The 19099-nt window shown below is 37.9% G+C and overlaps 1 protein-coding gene across 17 annotated transcripts in view; it reads right to left on the minus strand.

The window, feature by feature from the left end:
- FBXW7 (F-box and WD repeat domain containing 7) overlaps window positions 1–19099 on the minus strand; it is a 274164-nt gene that overhangs the window by 204394 nt on the left and 50671 nt on the right. Inside the window, exon 1 of one of the 17 annotated variants that reach the window (XM_064267572.1) lies at window positions 1825–14081. The exons of the other annotated variants lie outside the window; for them this stretch is intronic. The gene's annotated coding sequence lies outside the window, so the exon portion shown is untranslated. Of the gene's footprint in view, window positions 1–1824; window positions 14082–19099 lie in introns of those variants that run through there. 17 annotated transcript variants of the gene reach the window in all.

The following is a 19099-nucleotide window of genomic DNA, read 5'->3' on the forward strand; positions in this document are numbered from 1 at the left end:
AAAGGCATGTCTATCTAGAGCCAATGGACTCCATGGGTAGTGCAAGGAGTTAAGTGCTTGGCTACTAACCGAAAGGTAACCCCAAAAAAACAGTGCCGTCGAGTCAATTCCGACTCATAGCGACCCTATAGGACAGAGTAGAACTGCCCATTAGAGTTTCCAAGGAGCGTCTGGCGGATTTGAACTGCCGACCCTTTGGTTAGCAAGGTAGGTGGATCAAACCCACTTACAGGCACCTTGCAAGAAAAGCCTGGCAATCTGCTTCCAAAAGGTTATAGCATTGAAAACCTTTCAAAGTACAGCACTACTATAAAACACAAGGGGTCGCCATGAGTCAAAATCGACCAGAGAGCACTTGGTATGGTTTGGTTTTATCTAAACCCATTGCCATTGAGTCGATTCCAACTCACAGTGACCCTACAGAACAGAGCAGAACTGCCCCACAGGGTTTCCAAGGAGTGGTTGGCGGATTCAAACTGCTGACCGTTTGGTTAGCAGCCTGAACTCTTAACTACTAAGCCATCTCAAATCTAATATTCTGAATCCCATTAGCTACAAATCAATAAGGATTTAAGCTCTAATTTTACAGAAAGGCTAAAACATCTTCCCTTTTCCATGCAAAAACAAATTATTCCAACCAACCACAGAAGAATATAGTTTTCAAGTCTACAGGAAACATTCACCAAGATAAAACAAGCTTTCACACATTTAAAGGAACTGAAATATAATGCAGTCAAAGCAGTGCCTAGGGAGAAAGTCATAGTATTAAACGTCTATATTGTAAAATATAATAAAAGCCCCATGTCTATCAGCTTGTGATACCAGGGGGGCTTGCATGTTGCTGTGATGCTGGAAGCTATGCCACCGGTATTCAAATACCAGCAGGGTCACCCATGGTGGACAGGTTTCAGCTGAGCTAGGAAGAAGGACCCAGCAGTCTACTTCTGAAAAGCATTAGCCAGTGCACACCTTATGAATAGCAGTGGAACACTGTCTGATATAGTATAGTGCTGGAAGATGAGACTCCCAGGATGGAAGGAACTCAAAGTAAGACTGGGGAACAGCTGCCTCCTCAAAGTAGAGATGACCTTAGTTTGTCAAGCTTTCAGGACGTTCATTTGCTGATGTGGCACAACTCAAAATGAGAAGAAACAGCAGCAAACATCCATTAATAATCAGAACCTGGAATGTACCATATATGAATCTAGAAGAGTTAGAAATCATCAAAAATGAAATGGAATGCATAAACTTCGGAATCCTAGGCATTACTGAGCTGACATGGACTGGTACTGGCTATTCTGAATCAGACAGTCATATGGTCTACTATGCCGGGAATGACAACTTGAGGAGGAACGGCATTGCATTCACTGTCAAAAAGAACATTTCTAAGATCTATCCTGAAGTACAACGCTGTCAGTGATAGAAAAATACCTATACACCTACAAGGAAGACCAGTTGATATGACTATTACTCAAATATCTATATTTGAATCTATTATTCAAATATTCTATATTTGAATAATAATATATATATTATTAGAATATCTATATGCCTACAAGGAAGACCAGTTGATATGACTATTATTCAAATTTACACACAAACCACTAAGACCAAAGATGAAGAAATTGAAGAATTTTACCAACTTCTGCAGTCTGAAATTAAATGAACACGCAATCGGAATAGTGATTAGATCACTGGTGATTGGAATGCAAAAGTTGGAAACAAAGGACTGCTACTTGAAAAATATAGCCTTGGTGACAGAAACAACGCCAGAGACTACATGAGAGAATTTTGCAACACCAATGACTTCTTCATTGCAAATACCTTTTCTCACCAACTTAAACAGCGACTATACACGTGGACCTCACCGGATGGAACACACAGGAATCAAATCGACTATATCTATGGAAAGAGACAATGGAAAAGCTCAGTATCATCAGTCACAACAAGGCCAGGGGCCGACTATGAACAGACCATCAATTGCTCATATGAAAAGTTCAAGTTAAAACTTTAGAAAATTAGAAAAAGTCCACAAGAGCCAAAGTACAACCTTGAGTATAACCCACCTGAATTTAGAGACCATCTCAAGAATAGATTTGGCACACTGAACAATAATTTGGCACACTAAACAAGAAGAGATCTGACGCGCTGAACACTAATGACCAAACAAGTTGTGGAAGGGGGTCATACATGAAGAAAGCAGTCGTCATTAAAAAGACAGGAAAGAAAGAAAAGACCAATACGGATGTCAGAAGAGACTCTGAAACTTGCTCTTGAATGTCAAGTAGCTGAAGCAAAAAGGAAGAAATGATGAAGTAAAAAAACTGAACAGAAGATTTCAAAGGGCAACTCAAGAAAACAAAGTATTATAATGACATGTACAAAGAGCTGGTGATAGAAAACCAAAAAGGAAGAACACACTCGGCATTTCTCAAGCGAGAAGAACTGAAGAACAAATTCAAGCCTGGAGTTGGAATAGTGAAGGGTTCTATGGAGAAAATATTAAACGACACAGGAAGCATCAAAAGAAGCTGGAAGGAACACACAGAGTCATTGGTTGACACTCAACCATTTCAGGAGGTAGCGTATGATCAGGAACTGATGGTACTGAAGGAAGAAGTCCAAGCTACACTGAAGGCACTGCCGAAAAACAAGGTTCTAGGAGTTGACGGAATATCAATTGAGATGTTTCAACAAATGGATGCAGCGCTGGAAGGGCTCAGTCATCTATGCGAAGAAACTTGGAAGACAGCTTCCTGGGCAACTGACTGGAAGAGATCCATATTTATGCCTACTCCCAAGAAAGGTGATCCAACTGAATGTGGAAATTATGGAACAATATCGTTAATAACACACACAACCAAATTTTTGCTGAAGATCATTCAAAGGCGGCTGCCGCAGTGTATCAACAGGGAGCTGCCAGAAATCCAAACCAGATTCAGAAGAGGACGTAGAACCAGGGATATCATTGCTGATGTCAGACAGATCCTGGCTGAAAGCAGAGAATACCAGAAAGATGTTTACCTGTGTTTTATTGACTACGCAAAGGCATTCAACTGCATGGTTCCTAACAACTTATGGATAACACTGCAAAAAATGGGAACTACAGAACACTTCATTGTGGTCATGAGGAACTTGTACACAGATCAAGAGGCAGTCATTTGAACAGAACAAGGGGATACTGTGTGGTTTAAAGTCAGGAAAGGTGTGTGTCAGTGTCGTATCCTTTCACCATACTTATTCAATCTGTATGTTGGGCAAACAATCTGAGAAGCTGGATTATATGAAGAAGAATGGATGCATTAAAAGCCTGTGTTATACAGATGACACAACCTTGCTTGCTGAAAGTGAAGAGGACTTAAAGCACTTACCGATTAGGATCAAAGACCACAGACTTCAGTATGGATTACACCTCAACATAAAGAAAACAAAAATCCTCACAACTGGACCAATAAGCAACATCATGATAAACAGAGAAAAGATTGAAGCTGTCAAGGACTTCATATTACTTGGATCCACAATCAATACCCATGGAATAGCAGTCAAGAAATCAGACAACACACTGCTTTGGGCAAATCTGCTGCAAAAGTCCTCTTGAAAGTGCTGAAAAGCAAAGATCTCACCTTGAACTCTAAGGTGCACCTAACCCAAGCCATGGTGTTTTCGATCGTCTCATACACATGCGAAAGCTGGACAATGAATAAGTAATACCGGGGAAAACTGATGCCTTTGAATTGTGGTGTTGGTGAACAATATTGAATATACCATGTACTGCCAAAAGAATGAACCAATCTGTCTTGGAAGAAGTGCAACCAGAAAATTCCTTAGAAGGATGGCGAGACATCGTCTTACATACTTTGGACATGTCAGGAGGGATCAGTCCCTGGAGAAGGACATCATGCTTGGCAAAAGACAGGGTCAGCGGAAAAGAGGAAGACCCTCTATGAGATGGATTGACACAATGGCTGCAACAATGGGCTCAAGCATAACAACGAGTGCAAAGATGGCGCAGGACCAGGCACCATTTCGTTCTGTTGTATACAGGCTCGCTATGAGTAGGAACCAACTCAACGGCACCTAACAACATATTATAAAAGGAAAGGAAAAAAGGTATTAAGTCAATAAACTAAGATTCCACCTTTAAAAACTGAACAAACACGAGCAAAGTGAACTGAAAACAAGAACCAGGAAGAAAATAAAGAAATCAAAGGAACTGAAAAGAAAAAAATATACAGAAAAATTAATGACATCTTTTAACCATGTTAATGTTTTATTATACACAAAAATAAAGTAAAATCAATTTAATGATAAAACCAAAAACTAAACCCGCTGCCATCAAGTCGACTCCGATTCATAGCGACCATATAGGACAGTACAACTGCTCCATAGAGTTTCCAAAGAGCATCTGGTGGATTCAAACCCCCGACCTTTTGGTTAGCAGCCATAGCTCTTAACCGCTACACCACCAGGGTACTAAAACTGAATATAAACAAAAACAGATTAACTTAATTGTTTATCAAACTGGCGACTGCACTGCAGTGAATTACTCATCATGGCCCTTCTAGCCATTCACGGTCTTGTGACTCTCACAAAATGACTGGGTGGGACTATGAACATAAGGGTGTTTGTGGTCCACCAAGGAGGTTGGAGGGTCTGCTAATAATGCAAATAAGGTACACAGATCCCTTGTAGGGACTGAGGCCATGCAAATAAGGGTTGTATAGAACCCTAACAAGGGGATTAGTCAGTTTCACCATTCCACTAGGTTTAAAATGAGCCAATCCCCAAAGCAGAGAGGGGACCTCACTATCATCACGAAAGAAGAGCCAGGAGGGGAGTGTGTCCTTTAAACCCAGGATTCCTGCACTGAGACCCTCCTAGATCCAGGCAAAAGAGAGGGCTGTAACAGTGGAGACGGCAGCAGAGAAAGAGCAGCGGCAGAATCAGGAGACTGGTGCACAGTAGGCTTCCCGGCCCATGGAGGGAGGTGGCTACACTGGGCATGCTGATCCATTGAGCAAGAGAGCTGAACACCATCAGGCAGAAGGACTGCTGGCAGAGGGGGTTGCCTCCCAGCACTTGGCAAAGCTAAGCTCGACAACCTACAAAGCAAGAGAACTGAGTGCCTTGAGACAGGAGGCTGACTGAGGAGTGGAGTGCCTCCGGGGACTTATTGATAGAGCTAAAAGGTTTGTAACACTTACTGGAGAAAGGCAGAGACCAACTGAGGGGCTGAGAGAGACAGGCACCCACCTGGTGGGATGGCCAAGAAGCTCCACTGACTGAATAACTGTATACTGGGTCATTCCTGATCCTGAGTTGAACCTGTTAATTCTCTAATAAACCCTGTAACTGTGAGTATTTTCTGTGTTTTGTGTGGCCACTGCAATGAATTAACAAACCCAGCAGAGAAGCAGAGAGTGTCGCAGGAGGGACGGCTGGTGTCAGAATTGGTATGTAAGAAAAAAGGGGGTTGAAGGGTGGAGATATGTCTGACCTCCACCTCACAGGAATAGACCCTGGGTTGATGCTGATGGTGATTCTCCTCCCGCCTTGTAAAGTTAGAGATCTGACACTGCCACGCCCCTCTTACAGTAACATAAAAAAATCATAGTTACCATATTTTCATACAAATAATGCATGTCTATGTTTGTTTGCCAATCATTCCCTCCCTCTGCAAGGTATTTTCAGAAGTACTGCTATGCCAATTTTTTTACATGTTGCTATTAAAAAAAATTAGCATACCACACTTACAAAAATACCTTGGGGGGGAGAAAGTGGTTAACAAACAAATGTAGAAGGCACACATAATTTGTGTAAAAAGACATGAGATCACTATGGTTGTGTGTCAACTTGGCTGGGCCATGATTCTTAGTGGTTTGGCAGTTATGATGTAGTTTGGCAGTCATATGATAATGTGATCATTTCCACGATGAGATCTGATTTAATGTGATCACCTAAATGATAGGATCTGTGATGAGGAGCCAATCAGTTGCAAGGGAGTTTCCTTGGGCGTGCAGCCTGCATCGAACCTAAGCAGATTTTCTGGCAGGGCCATGAGCTTTTGCTTGCTCTGGACCCTGCGGTTGGCTCCTGTTTGTCTGGCCTCCTGTTCTTGGGACTTGAGCTAGCAGTTTACCTGCTGTCTTTCCCACTGATCTTGAGATTCGTCAGTCTTCGCAGCCTATGAGCAAGAGCCCTGCTGTTTGACTTGCCGATCTTGGGTTCTCCAGCCACTGCAGCTACATGAATCAGGACAAACCTCCATCTGTCTTGGGACATTCCAGTCTCTACAACCCATGAGCCATTTCCTTGATATAAATCTCTATTTATATACTTTACTGGTTTTGCCTCTCTAGAGAATCCAGCCTAAGACATTATGGTAACTGAAGAACGTTATGAGCATAGTACTCTGACTGTATACCTTCATTAGGTTATATTCTACGAACAAAAAGAACTGCAAAGATATATTAAATTTTACTTAGTGGGTCATTGTTGATGGTGGTATTGATATAGCAATTCAAATATTATGTTGTATATATTATACAGGGCAGAGCAAATGAATAAACAAATATTCATGTTATTGGTAACCAGGGCCATCACTATGGAAGAAGAGAGATGCAAATACGAAATAGGGGAAGGACAGATGGTATCCTGTGGTGCTGGATTGAAATTACCAATATTAGTGGTTTTTTAAAGAAGCTTATTTCCTCGTTCTATACAATGAAAAGAGCCCCTAGAAGCAATGATACTCGTCAACACTAAATATATCAAGTGTCCAAGATGCAGGCTTATAAATTCCATTCCCCACTAAAAGGAACAAGGATACTTGGAGAAATGGCAGATACCAAATTTGGGCCAGGAAAAGCATACAGTAAGAAGGAAACATTCTGTTGTGCCAGAAAGCAAATAAGTGTTCAAAGGAGTGATGGGGACATGTCAGAGAGACATCGAAACCAGCTTGAATGAGTTCCTACTTGCTAAATTTTAACAGTTTGAGCCTCAGAAAGAGTAATAACAGTAATGGGTTACCTAGCCCACAGAATAAAAGAGGAATCTGTGAGTCCACACTGATAACGAAAAAGAGGGACAAAAATTCTCCCACACATAGGAATGTAGGCAATAGATGTGGAAAGTATGGAAAGAATAACAGAACTAGAAAATTATCATTTTGCAAAAAGCAATGTAATCACTGGTTCAGATAGAAACTAAAATCACTGGATCAAAGTTTGTTGAAAAACAGTATTTACTCAATCTTAATGCATTACCACACAGATTAATGATTAATTATCAAGAGAAAAAGATAACCTTTATAATGTAGAAATCTGCCAGCACTTTAATCAAATAATCAAACTTAACATTGCAAGTAACAGAACAATCTAGTATTATGATTTTCTAATGTGATATACAGAGAAAGACACAAAGACACAATATCATCTCTGTTGTATTCTTGCCAAAAATCTGATTGTGAAGAAACAATCTGAGAAATTCAAATTTAAGACATTCTTCCTTTAAGTCAGTTCAGACTAAACACAACGTGTGATCCTTGATTGGATCCTAGGTGAGAGAGAGAGAGAGACACCATAAAGTTCATTGTTAAAAGAACTAGAAAACTCAAATATGGAATACATATTAGTTAATTAATATATCAAGAATGTTAACAGTATCATGAGTATGTAGAAGAACGTTGTTTTTAAGAGTTTTAAATCTTAAATTTTAAATGTATTTTATTTAACCCAGTATCTCCAAAATATTGTTATACCAGTATGTAATCAATATTTTTTAATCACTGAAATATTTTACATTCTTTGTATTAAATCTTTGAAATTGAATGTGTATTTTAAAGCATTTCAATTCAGATGTTACATTTTCCCTGGAAATACCTGACCCCTATGAAAATCTCATAAAATTTACAGCAAAGTATATTCACAGGTCCAAGTCATTCCAAACACACTTACGTTTTCCAATAGCTGAATTAAGTACCTGTTTTTTGCATTTTAATATAAATTAATTAAAATTAAATTAAACTTAGGCTAGCCACATTTCAACTGCCTAAGTTGCATGTGGTGAGTGGCTAACCTACTGGACAGCAAAGATTCAGACATTCATGCCCAGAGAAGCTCTTGCACATGTAAAGAATATTTATTGCAGCACTGTTTGCAGTAACGAAAAACTCAACCACCTAGTTGCTCATCAAAAGAGGAACAGATAAATGAAGCATGAAATTAATCATACAAGAAAAACTATAGAGGTCAGAAAGAGCAAACTATAAGTACCTACATATATCAACTTGGATAAGTCTTGAAATGAAAACTGAGTGAAAAAAATCATGTTACAAAAGTATGCAAACAATGACACTATTTACTTTTTAAGACCAAATCAATACTATTTATCTTTTCATAGAAATGTGTATGTGCATAAAAGTAGAAAATCTTAAAGAATATTTCAGATACTATCTCTGGGAAGGGAGGCAAAGGAAGGCAACTAGTAATTTTCAACTCTATTTTTAATTATTAAGAAAATTACAGCAAAACATTAATAACTGTTAATTTTGGCAGTATGTATACATGAGCATCTTACATTCTTCCTTGCATTTTTCTGTATTTTAAATTTTTTATCATTAACAAATTTAAAACGTTAACATAAGTGCTGAAATTATAAGATTACCCAGCTACACAATACTTAAGTTTTATAATTTTGGGTATTTATTGTTTTGAAGAACTTTGATTTAGAAGTTGCACCCTGAGATTCCTTCTACTTTAATCTCTGATGTAGGGTAACAAAACCAAATAGTACCTCAAAAATTATTCTAATAAGCAAAATGCATTTATTTAAATAAAATATAATTTTTGTATTATATTAAGTGGCATTACATCTTCCCTCAAGTTTAATATTTCCTGTATCTCATATTGCTCTTAATATCTACCATTTGAAGAGCTGGAAGTTTATTCATTCTAAAAATTCAGTTTTTCTATCTCTTTAACCTAAGTCTACAAAGCCATCCTATTAAAATTATTCCTTTAAATACCAATTAACAATTCTATGAAAGAAATCCATGATATAAGATTTCTAAAATTTTAAATTTTAAGTGATTTGATAATAATTTAGTTCTTTGCCACATTCCTTATAATGCTTTAATGTATCTGTAAAAATTTTCTATTTTCTGCTTAAAAGAAGGTCAACGGCTTTCACTTCACTATTCTAACATAATCATGAATTGAAACAAGAACACTTAGCTCTTTGGACCGACAAAGCTACCAGTATGCCGAAGCCAATAAAGCAATTTGTTCATTAATGCTACTAATAAAGCAATCTTTTGTTAGTCTATGAAACATCAGAAACCTCACAGACTCTAATCTGAGATTTTTCCTTGGTTTTGCCATATGAACTTAAAAATTCTCTTATGTGCCATTTACTTTAACAACTAAAACATTACCATTGTAGAAATACGAGCCTCCATCTAGGTAATTCTATAACATGTTAGTTCCAACTTCAAGAAATTGTTTCTAAATAAAACTATTTATAATTTATACAATTCTCCCCATTTGCTTTCCCACAGAGCCATTTCTATAGGGATCTGTGTCACTGCTTATTAAACAACCTCAATAAAGGAACAATCTCAGCAATTTTTTTCAAAATGAAAAGCATAAATGTTCACTTATCCAATCAGAACATTATCAATCAACTACAATAAGCAAGGCATTGAAGAAACTACAAAAATTAATCCATAAACCCTGTCATCAAGCAACTTGATTTAGGAGGCATCCCAAAAAATTATTCTTATGTAGCTTTTAATAGTGGTAATTACTAAATACAACAATTAGCATGAAAAGGAAATAATTAATTGAGCTTAGGTCAGAAAGTCTTCAATGAGGAGACTTCTGAAGCTAAATAAAGAGATTTGTATTTTAGGTCAAGCAAATAACACATATATAAGATAGATGCATAAAACACCATAGTAAATTACAAAATGTTTAATTAATTTATATGGCTAGAATGTATTGTGCTGTAAGGAATTGTTAGGAAACAGCTGTCCATGCATTAAAAGCAAAGCGTGCCTTGCTCTGAAGCAGGAAACTCATTACAAGGTTACAAGAAGAGGTATAATGTGGTGAGGTCTGTTTTTTAGAAAAGTCACTCCTGAACTACATGAATTGCCAAAAACATCTCTTTTCAAGAGCATCAGATATAAAGTTTTGGAGAATTCATGTACCTCAGGAATACATGAATGCTAGATTTTCAAATGTGATATATCCTTAATATAATTCTATATCCACTATGTATGTCTATGGAAACCCTGGTGGTGTAGTGGTTAAGAGCTATGGTTGCTAACCAAAAGGTTGGCAGTTTGATTCCACCTGCCACTCTTGGCAACTCTGTGGAGCAGTTCTACTCTGTCCTATAGGGTTGCGATGAATCGGAACCAAGAGCAGTAAGTTCTTTAACTACTGCTAACTTAAATTTAATATTTTCTAAACTAATTGCAAATCAAATAGAAGTACCAATTAATAAATAACATTTTGGTTCTAACAGTAATCAGACATTCTAAATCTCTTCAAAGTATTAGGAAAATATCAGTTTCCATGAATTTTAAATCATACTGTCGGTCAATGTCAAGAACTACCATTAAGCTCAACAGACTACACTGAGAAATTGTGAAATTAAACATAAAATTTAGCCCACTGAACTAAAATTTAAATTGTGAATATTCAAGGTACTATCTCCAGGCATCCTTCCTTTCTTCAAAGCACTATCTCTTATGCCTACCACCCTCTCCCCACCCCCACAGCTACCTTGAGAACTCCATTTCTTACATGACCCTGGGTTACAGATAATTAAAACCCAACTTGATCCAGCCAACCAGTGAGTAACTTAACAACTTGGGACTCAAAATTAATCAGAACCTCTCCTGAGGCTGATGCCCTAAGATAAAAAACTCAGGAGCTACTAGCAAACAGGTTTCCCACCATGTGGAAAGAGCCAGCCTATACTGAAAAACATGAAATAAAAACAGAAATAAGAAATGGCCAGTCCTTAGTCTCTGGGTACACTGTTCTTGAAACCTAGCTATAACTTCCTACTGTTTGCTTTTTTAACTCTCACCTGGACAGCATGACTCGATAATTTTTTCTAAGTTAGCATGAGCTGGACTTCTGGTGTAATTAATACAATCCTGCTTAAGAAGAATTCTATTTAGTAACAACAGAAACAGCCCAATACCATTCAACTATAATGAATTGATGTTAACTGACTTCAGAGAGAGGGGGAGCATGGAAGTCTCACCACGTGACTGATAGATGCTCAAGCTCAAAACAAATATTTTAAAATAAAAACGCAAGCAAAAACCCTGAATATTTAAGGAATTTAGTCACAATTTATTTAAAAACACACACACCCATTAATGAGTATGCAAAATCAAATGTTTATTACTAGAAAGAGAAAAAAATTCACATAAGATGATTTATCATGTAGAGCAATTAAATGGCTAACTAAACATGCCAAAAGCAGTACATGTCATCACCTAGAAGGCAGTGGTAGGCGATTTAGAGGTTATTCCACAAGCATAGTGCCTTCATTCTGGAAAACAACAATTTTCACATTTATTCTAAAACATTTAAAATTTCTAACTGGTGCTCAAAATCAAGCTTAACAGCCTTTCCTCAAACATACTTTAAGAGTGTCATTGAGTACAAACTGTAACTGTAGGAAACAGTAAAGAAAGTACCCTGGAAATGCCACCAAGCATTTTCAGTCACCTATCAGAAGTAAATTATTTCAATTTTTTCCCTTTACATAGATAATCATTAATATATTCAGAGAGTGGGTTGCAATAAACTCTCCCATGAGATAATACACTATGAATATAAAAATTTGATATCCAAGAGTCTAGTTATTTTGTTTTACTTTCTACATGGCCTTTCACTTTGAAAATTACTAGTTTTATCATACCCAAAACTGTATTTTTATATCATTTCCATTCAGAATGATGCATACCATAAATTCAAATTCATTAACACAGGTACAAAATTTGCTACAAAATTCTGCCGATTTTCCTGCCCTTTCAGTTCTGACGACAGACCTTTAAGTAACTCCTAATATGTGGACCTAAAGCAAAGACCACTGTTGATATCTGTTTAAACAAGAAGGCCACGTCATGCCTTGGACCAAGAAAGCTCTATCTCTGGCTGCAAGCAGCAGCAAGCAAACCAGAGGTAGTACTACAATAGTGCCAAAAACAAGATGAACTCAAAGATCACTGTTATCAGGCAGCATGAACCTGCATACTTTCTACTTTGGTACAATCGAAACTTCAATGGTTTCATTGCCTCTCTCTAAACTAGTCTTTATAAACTCAATTCAGTCATATATACATCAACTAAAAGATGTTTTCAAACTAATGACTGCACAGTGCCTGCAACCAGCCACTGACGCTGGAGAAAAAGGGTCCTTCAGAGCGTGAGGTCCAGACATTAGGGATCTTTGTGTTCATTTAATTAGCTCAAGTTCCCAGGACAGTACTTGGCATACAGTAAGTACTCAATAAATATTTGCTAAGTAAGTTAATTAACGAACCCGAGGGAAGTGAAAGTAGGAGCAGGCCAGATGGAGGGGCCTTGTGCCTTAACCAGGGCATTATGTCAAGAAGAAGCAACCATGTCCACCAATCCCCCACATCCAACTATTGCTGCTGACACCCCATCTGTGCTTCAAAGTGCTGAGGAAATTCCTTGAAATCCCTGGCAGCAGTAAGACCTTGAGTATTAAGCTTGCTCATACATATGGTCCGCTTGGCCAACAGGCACTGTCAGTAGAACAAAAAGCACCAATTTGACTCATGCTGCAGCAGCTCCTTTTATCCGTTATCACTGCCTACTGGATTCCAGCACAGAGGCTGATAAACTTGCGAGCTCTAGAAACCACACATGACAATAACCATCTCCTGCTCCAGGGCCCTAGACTCTAGGATAGGTTGCCTGGGTCCAGAGGCAGTGCCTCAACAATCTCTGACTTAATTTTTTTTTTTTTTAATTTTCTGGGAATGAACCATCTACCCATAATATGTTTGCTATCTAACTTTAATATTTGAATTTAACTTTCAAATACATTTTCAAATATGTATCACACAGTGATGTCAGTAAAGATGGCAGAGTGAGGACTTCCAAAAATCTTCTCCATAAAAGCAATGAGGACACTGGAAAAAACTGTCATATTTTGGAAATTAAATAAAGGCTTGCAGCAAACCAGGAAGCACTGACCAAAAAAAGAAAAGACGAATTTCGATAAGAACAGTACACTCTGTGGCATTTTAACTTGCCCTATTTCCATCCTTCCTTCCCCAGCTCCACAGTAGCCTTGAAAAACCAACACCCCGCAAGCATGGTGAAAACAACAGGCTGGCAGCTCTTGGTGGAGGCAGAGTGGAGTTACTTCGAAACCCCCGCTCCCAGGGGACTGCCATTATTTGACCTATGCTGGTGGCTCCCAGGAAAGCCCCACTTGAAAGGCTACTTTAATTTGACCTGACCTGGAGCTTACCCACCTTACCCAGACTTTTCCTAAGGACATTTCTGAAAAAAAATCACAGCAATTGTTTAATAATTGCAGCTGCCTTAAGCAGTGGATAACAGTTGAGGCAAAAAAAAAAATAGGCTAATCAAAATGCTTAAAAGAAAAGGCTGGGAATGAGATGTCTATGGGAGCTCTGAAAAGCTCTGACATATTCCTGGGAATCTAGAAGGCTACATGCTTAAGTAAGGCTATGAACATGCTGAGGGAAGGCCTGAGAAAGCCCCAAGTTCTCACTTCTGGCTAACCTTCAGGCTCTGTACAATCTGGCAGTGAAGGCAAAGGCAAAACTGTAAACTGCCTACCTGAGTGTTGAAGGTGTACCCCAACATGTACACAGAGCCCCTAAGCAAAAATTAAGGCTAACTGAGCAGAGACTTTGGTAGCATCACACAACAAAGAATACAGACTTTACAAAATTCATCCAGTACGGTCACTAAACAAAATAACAACAAATCTGGGAGGAGGAACAATCTGATTTCCTAAGTTGCCACGTTATTTTAAATGCTTACTTTTCAACAACAACAAAAAAAAAAAAATAGGAAGCATACAAAGAACATAAAGTATATTAAAAAAATAATAAAAAAAAAAAAACTAGTGCATATAGTACAAAAAAAGTACACACACACAGGAAAAGGAAAAAAAAAAGTCAGCGGCAACTGTCCCTGAGGAAGGCCAGACATCTGGCATTACTAGACAAAGGCTGTAAATCAGATATTTAAATCAAAGAGATCCACACCTAGACACATCATAATCAAACTGTCAAAAGCCAAAGACAGAATCTCAAAAGCAGCAAGACAGAAGTGACTCATCAAGTATAAAAGAACCTCAATAAGGTAAAAGCCAAATTCTCATCAGAAACCATGGAGGCCAGAAGGCGGTAGGACAGCATATTGAAAGTGACCAAAGAAATAGACTATGAACCAAAAATTCAATATCCAGCAAAACTATCCTTCAAAAATGAAAGTGAAATTTAAAAATACCCAAACAAAAACAGAAAATTCATCATCAGCAGACCTCTCCTACAAGAAATACTAAAAGGAGTCCCTCAGGCTGGAATGAAAAGTGGTTCTCTATTTCATGTGGATTCGAGTTACTGTCTAGTGTTGTTTCTTTTCAGCCTGAAGTACATGACAAGCATCCACAGAACACTGCACCCAAAAGCAGAATACACATTCTCGTCAAGCGCACACAGAAATAGGCTACACGTTAGACCACAAGTAAGAAGAAATTTAAGAAGCTTGAAATCATTCAAAGTATCTTCTCCAGCCACAACAGAATGAGGTTAGAAATCAAAATCAGAAGAAAAACTGGAAAACTCAAAAATACACCTATTTCAAATAAAGAGATCAAATTAAAAATCAAAAAGCTTCCCACATTGAACAAAAAGACAAACAATCCAATCAAAATATGCACAAAGGACTTGGACAGACATTTCACCAAAGAGGATATACAAACGACCAGGAAGCACGGGAAAAGATGCTCAACAGCATTAGCCATTAAAAAAAAAAAAAGTTGCTGTCAAGTCTATTCCAACTCATAGCGATCCTAGAGAACTACCCCATTGGGCAAAAAAACTGAAAAACAAGTGTTGGTGAGCTGTGGAGAAACTGGAACCCTCATCCATTGCTGATGTGAATGTAAAATGGTACAGCCATTGTGGAAAACAATTTGTGGTTCCTCAAAAACAGAAGAATTTTTATTTATCCTTATTAGTTCACACCTCCATTTGGCACTGAGGCATTTCAAGGTTTAAAGTATACAACTTTCAGCATAAAAAATAAAACAACATGCTCTTAAAGATCATCATCCCTAATCATCACCAAAACTAACAGCAGGCAAAGGAGGAATCACATTAGAGAAGTGAAAAGAAAAAAGCTTTTAGAATTATCTTTGTAAATAGGAAAGGGATCTTTTACTCACATGGTTTCACAAGTGAAAAAATAAAAGGCAACACAATAAAGTTCCTGAGCATGTGGGAACGAACTGGCAGGCTTTTCAGACATGGTTCCTGATCTAAGAAAACAATATTATTGCTCTTTTTTTTTTTAAATCAGATCCTACTAAAATCAGAAAGAAAACATTACCATCTCTCAGTTATTCTCTCACATTTCTAACTTTTTGTAACTTACTGACCCAACAATCAAGCTAACCAACAACAAAATGGCTTTTCAATTTCCATTCTTTAGTAATAAAAAACAAGTTCACCAACACGATCATTCAATAATTTTTTAATGCTAGGCACTAAGACTGTAAGAATATACATATTCCCTGCACTCCGAAAACTTACTATTCTAGCAGGTAATGGGGAGATTGATATCAAGTGATCAAATAAATTGCAATTGTAATGAAAGCAAGTAACAAGAGCAGTTAGCCTAGAGTCTTAGTTATCTAGTGCTCTATAACTGAAATACCACAAGCGGATGGTTTTAACAAAGAGAAATTGATCCTCTCACAGGCTAGAAGGCTAAAAGTCCAAATTCAGGATGCCAGCTCCAGGAGAAGTCTTTCTTTCTCTGCTGGCTCTGGGTGAAGATCCTTGTCATCAATCTCCCCCAGTCGAGGAGCTTCTCAGCACAGGGACCCTGAGACTGCAACTCTCCTCGCTCTTGTTTCTAAGAGGCATGAGGTTTCCACATCTCTCTGTTTGCTTCTTGCTCAAAAGAGACTGGCTACTGGCAGCAGATTCCATCATGGAGGTAATCACATTGTATCAAATTTCATCATGGAAGTGATCACACCACCATACAACTGACAAACCACTGAGAATCACGGCCCAGCCAAGTTGACACGCATTTTTGGGAGACAAAATTCAATCCATAACACATAGTGAGTGTTTTGGTCAGGAAAGGTTTTACCCCCAAAAAAGTGACCTTTATACTGGTATCTGGACGAATAAAAATGAAGAGAGATTCAGGATAGTGATTGGGAGGTGGGAAGGGACACAGAATCAGGGTGTGGTTTACAAGGGAAAGGAACTATATTAAGTTTTATTTATTAAGCTGGTGGTAACAATATAGGTGTTGTATGTGTCTTCATAGCTTTCTGATTAAAAAAAAAACCTTTAATGTGGAAATTTCAAAGATATACAAAGTAAACATAAGAGCATAATAATTTCACATGTATTCATTACCCAACTTCAACGACCATCAATATTCTGCCATTCTTGTTTCATCTACAGCCATTGTGTTTTCAATGGCCTCATATGCATGTGAAAGCTGGATGATGAGTAAGGAATACTGAAGAAGAACTGACGCCTTTGAATCGTGATGTTGGCAAAGAACCCTGAATATATCATGGGCTGTCAAAGAACGAACAAATCACTCTTGGAAGAAGTACAACCAGAATGCTCCTCAGAAGCAAGGATGGCGAGACTGTGTCTCACATACTCTGGACATGTTATCAGGAGGGATCAGTCCCTGCAGAATGACATCATGCTTGGTAAAGTAAAAAAAAAAAAACCAACAGAAAAAAGAGGAAGACCCTCAATAAGATGGATTGACACAGTGGCTGCAACAATGGGCTCAAGTATAACAACGATTGTGAGGATGGTGCAGGACTGGGCAGTGTTTCATTCTGTTGTGCATGGGGTCACTTTGAGGCAGAACCCCAACTCAACAATACCTAACAACATCCATTATCCAACTTCAATGACCATCAACATTCTGCCATTCTTGTTTCATCTATAACTCCCATTCCTTGGCACCCAACTCAATTATTACTTTTGTAATTTAAAGGTAAAATTTGAATATACTGAAATGTATGCTTCTTAACTGTACTACTTTGACAAATGGATAAACTCATGTTACTCACGCCTCCATCAAGAGATTGAACATCACTCCAGGAAACTCCCCTTTCTTCCTTCCCAACTGAACACCAGCAAAACCAACCACCCCAACCAAGAAGCAACCATTGTTCACTGTTTTGATTTTCTTCATCACAGATTAGCTTTGCCTGAAATTAATATAAATGGAATCATACAGCACTGGGCCCAGCTTTTTTTGTTGCATAGTTCTGTGAGATTCATCTATGTCACTTTGGATGTACCATAAGTTTCTTTCTTTTTATTAACGATAGCATTTCACTGACAACTATACCAAAATTTTGTTATCCGTTACCCTATTTATTGGCATTTACGTTTCCAATTGTTTGCTATTATGAATAAATCTGCTATAAACATTCTTAAAAAGGCTTTGTGTGGACTTATATTTCTATTTCTCTTGGGAAAAAACCTAGGTAGGTCTATGCTTAAATTTATAAGAACCTTCTAAATAGTTTTACAAAGTGGTTGTACCATTTAATACTAGCAACCTATGAGAGTTCCAGGTGTCTTACTAGAGAATTTGGTCTTTCCAGTCTTTTTAATTTTAGTCCTTCTAGTTGCTTTTAGTGGTTAGCTCACTGTGGTTTCAATTTGCGCTTCCCTAAATAGTTGTCTGTATAAATTAAAAATTCTATCATTTTGAAAATGAAATAACAAGGGGAAAGGCACTAGAGAGAAAAGTATGTCACATTTAGACCAAGAGCAGTGTGGCCACGGGAAAAAATAAGAAAGAGAATGGCATGAGATATGGCTGAGGAGGTAGAGTAGGGCATCAAGTCACACAGAGTGTCATCATCATGAGCTCAGATTTAGACTTGTTTGTGTTTGAGGTACCTCTAGAATAGTTAAGTGGAGTTACAAAATAATAAGTCTAGAGTTTAGTTAAGCAAGAACTAGAGCAACAGATGTGATATTCTATTCATAACTGCAAATCAACCTGGAATTACCTGAAGAGATTGATCAAAACTGCAATCAAGATGCACCTATAATTACTGGTAACTAGAAGGGGAAAGTTGAAAACAAAGAAGGATCAGTGGCTGGAAAATATGGCCTTGGTGATAAAAATGACACCAGAAATCACATGACAGAATTTTGCAAGATCAACAACTTATCCATCTCAAATACCATTTTCAACAACATAAACGGTGACTATACACATGGGCCTCACCAGACAGAATATACAGGTATCCAATCAACTACATATGTGGAAAGACAATGGAGAAGCTCAACAACACAGTCAGAACAAGGTCAGGGGCCGACTGCGGAACAGATCATCAATTGCTTATATGCAACTTCAAGTTGAAGCTGAAGACAATTAAAACAAGTCCACGAGAGCCAAAGTACAACCTTGTGTATATCCCACCTCAATTTAAAGACCACCTCAAGAACAGAGTTGACCCACTGAAAACACTGATGACTGAAGATCAGGCGAGTTATGGGATGACATCAAGGACATTATACATGAAGAAAGCAAAACGTCATTAAAAAGACAGGAAAGAAAGAAAAGACCAAAATGGATGTCACAAAAGACTGAAACTTGATCTTGAACATACAGCAGCTAAAGCAAATGGAAGAAATGATGACGTAAAAGAGCTGAACGGAGGATTTCAAAGGCTGGCTCAAGAAGACAAAATAAAGTATTATAATGAAATGTGTGAAGACCTGGAGTTAGGAAACCAAAAAAGAAGAACACACTTGGCATTTCTCAAG

Source organism: Loxodonta africana, chromosome 13, assembly GCF_030014295.1.
Source record: "Loxodonta africana isolate mLoxAfr1 chromosome 13, mLoxAfr1.hap2, whole genome shotgun sequence".
Classification (NCBI taxonomy): Eukaryota; Metazoa; Chordata; class Mammalia; order Proboscidea; family Elephantidae; genus Loxodonta; species Loxodonta africana.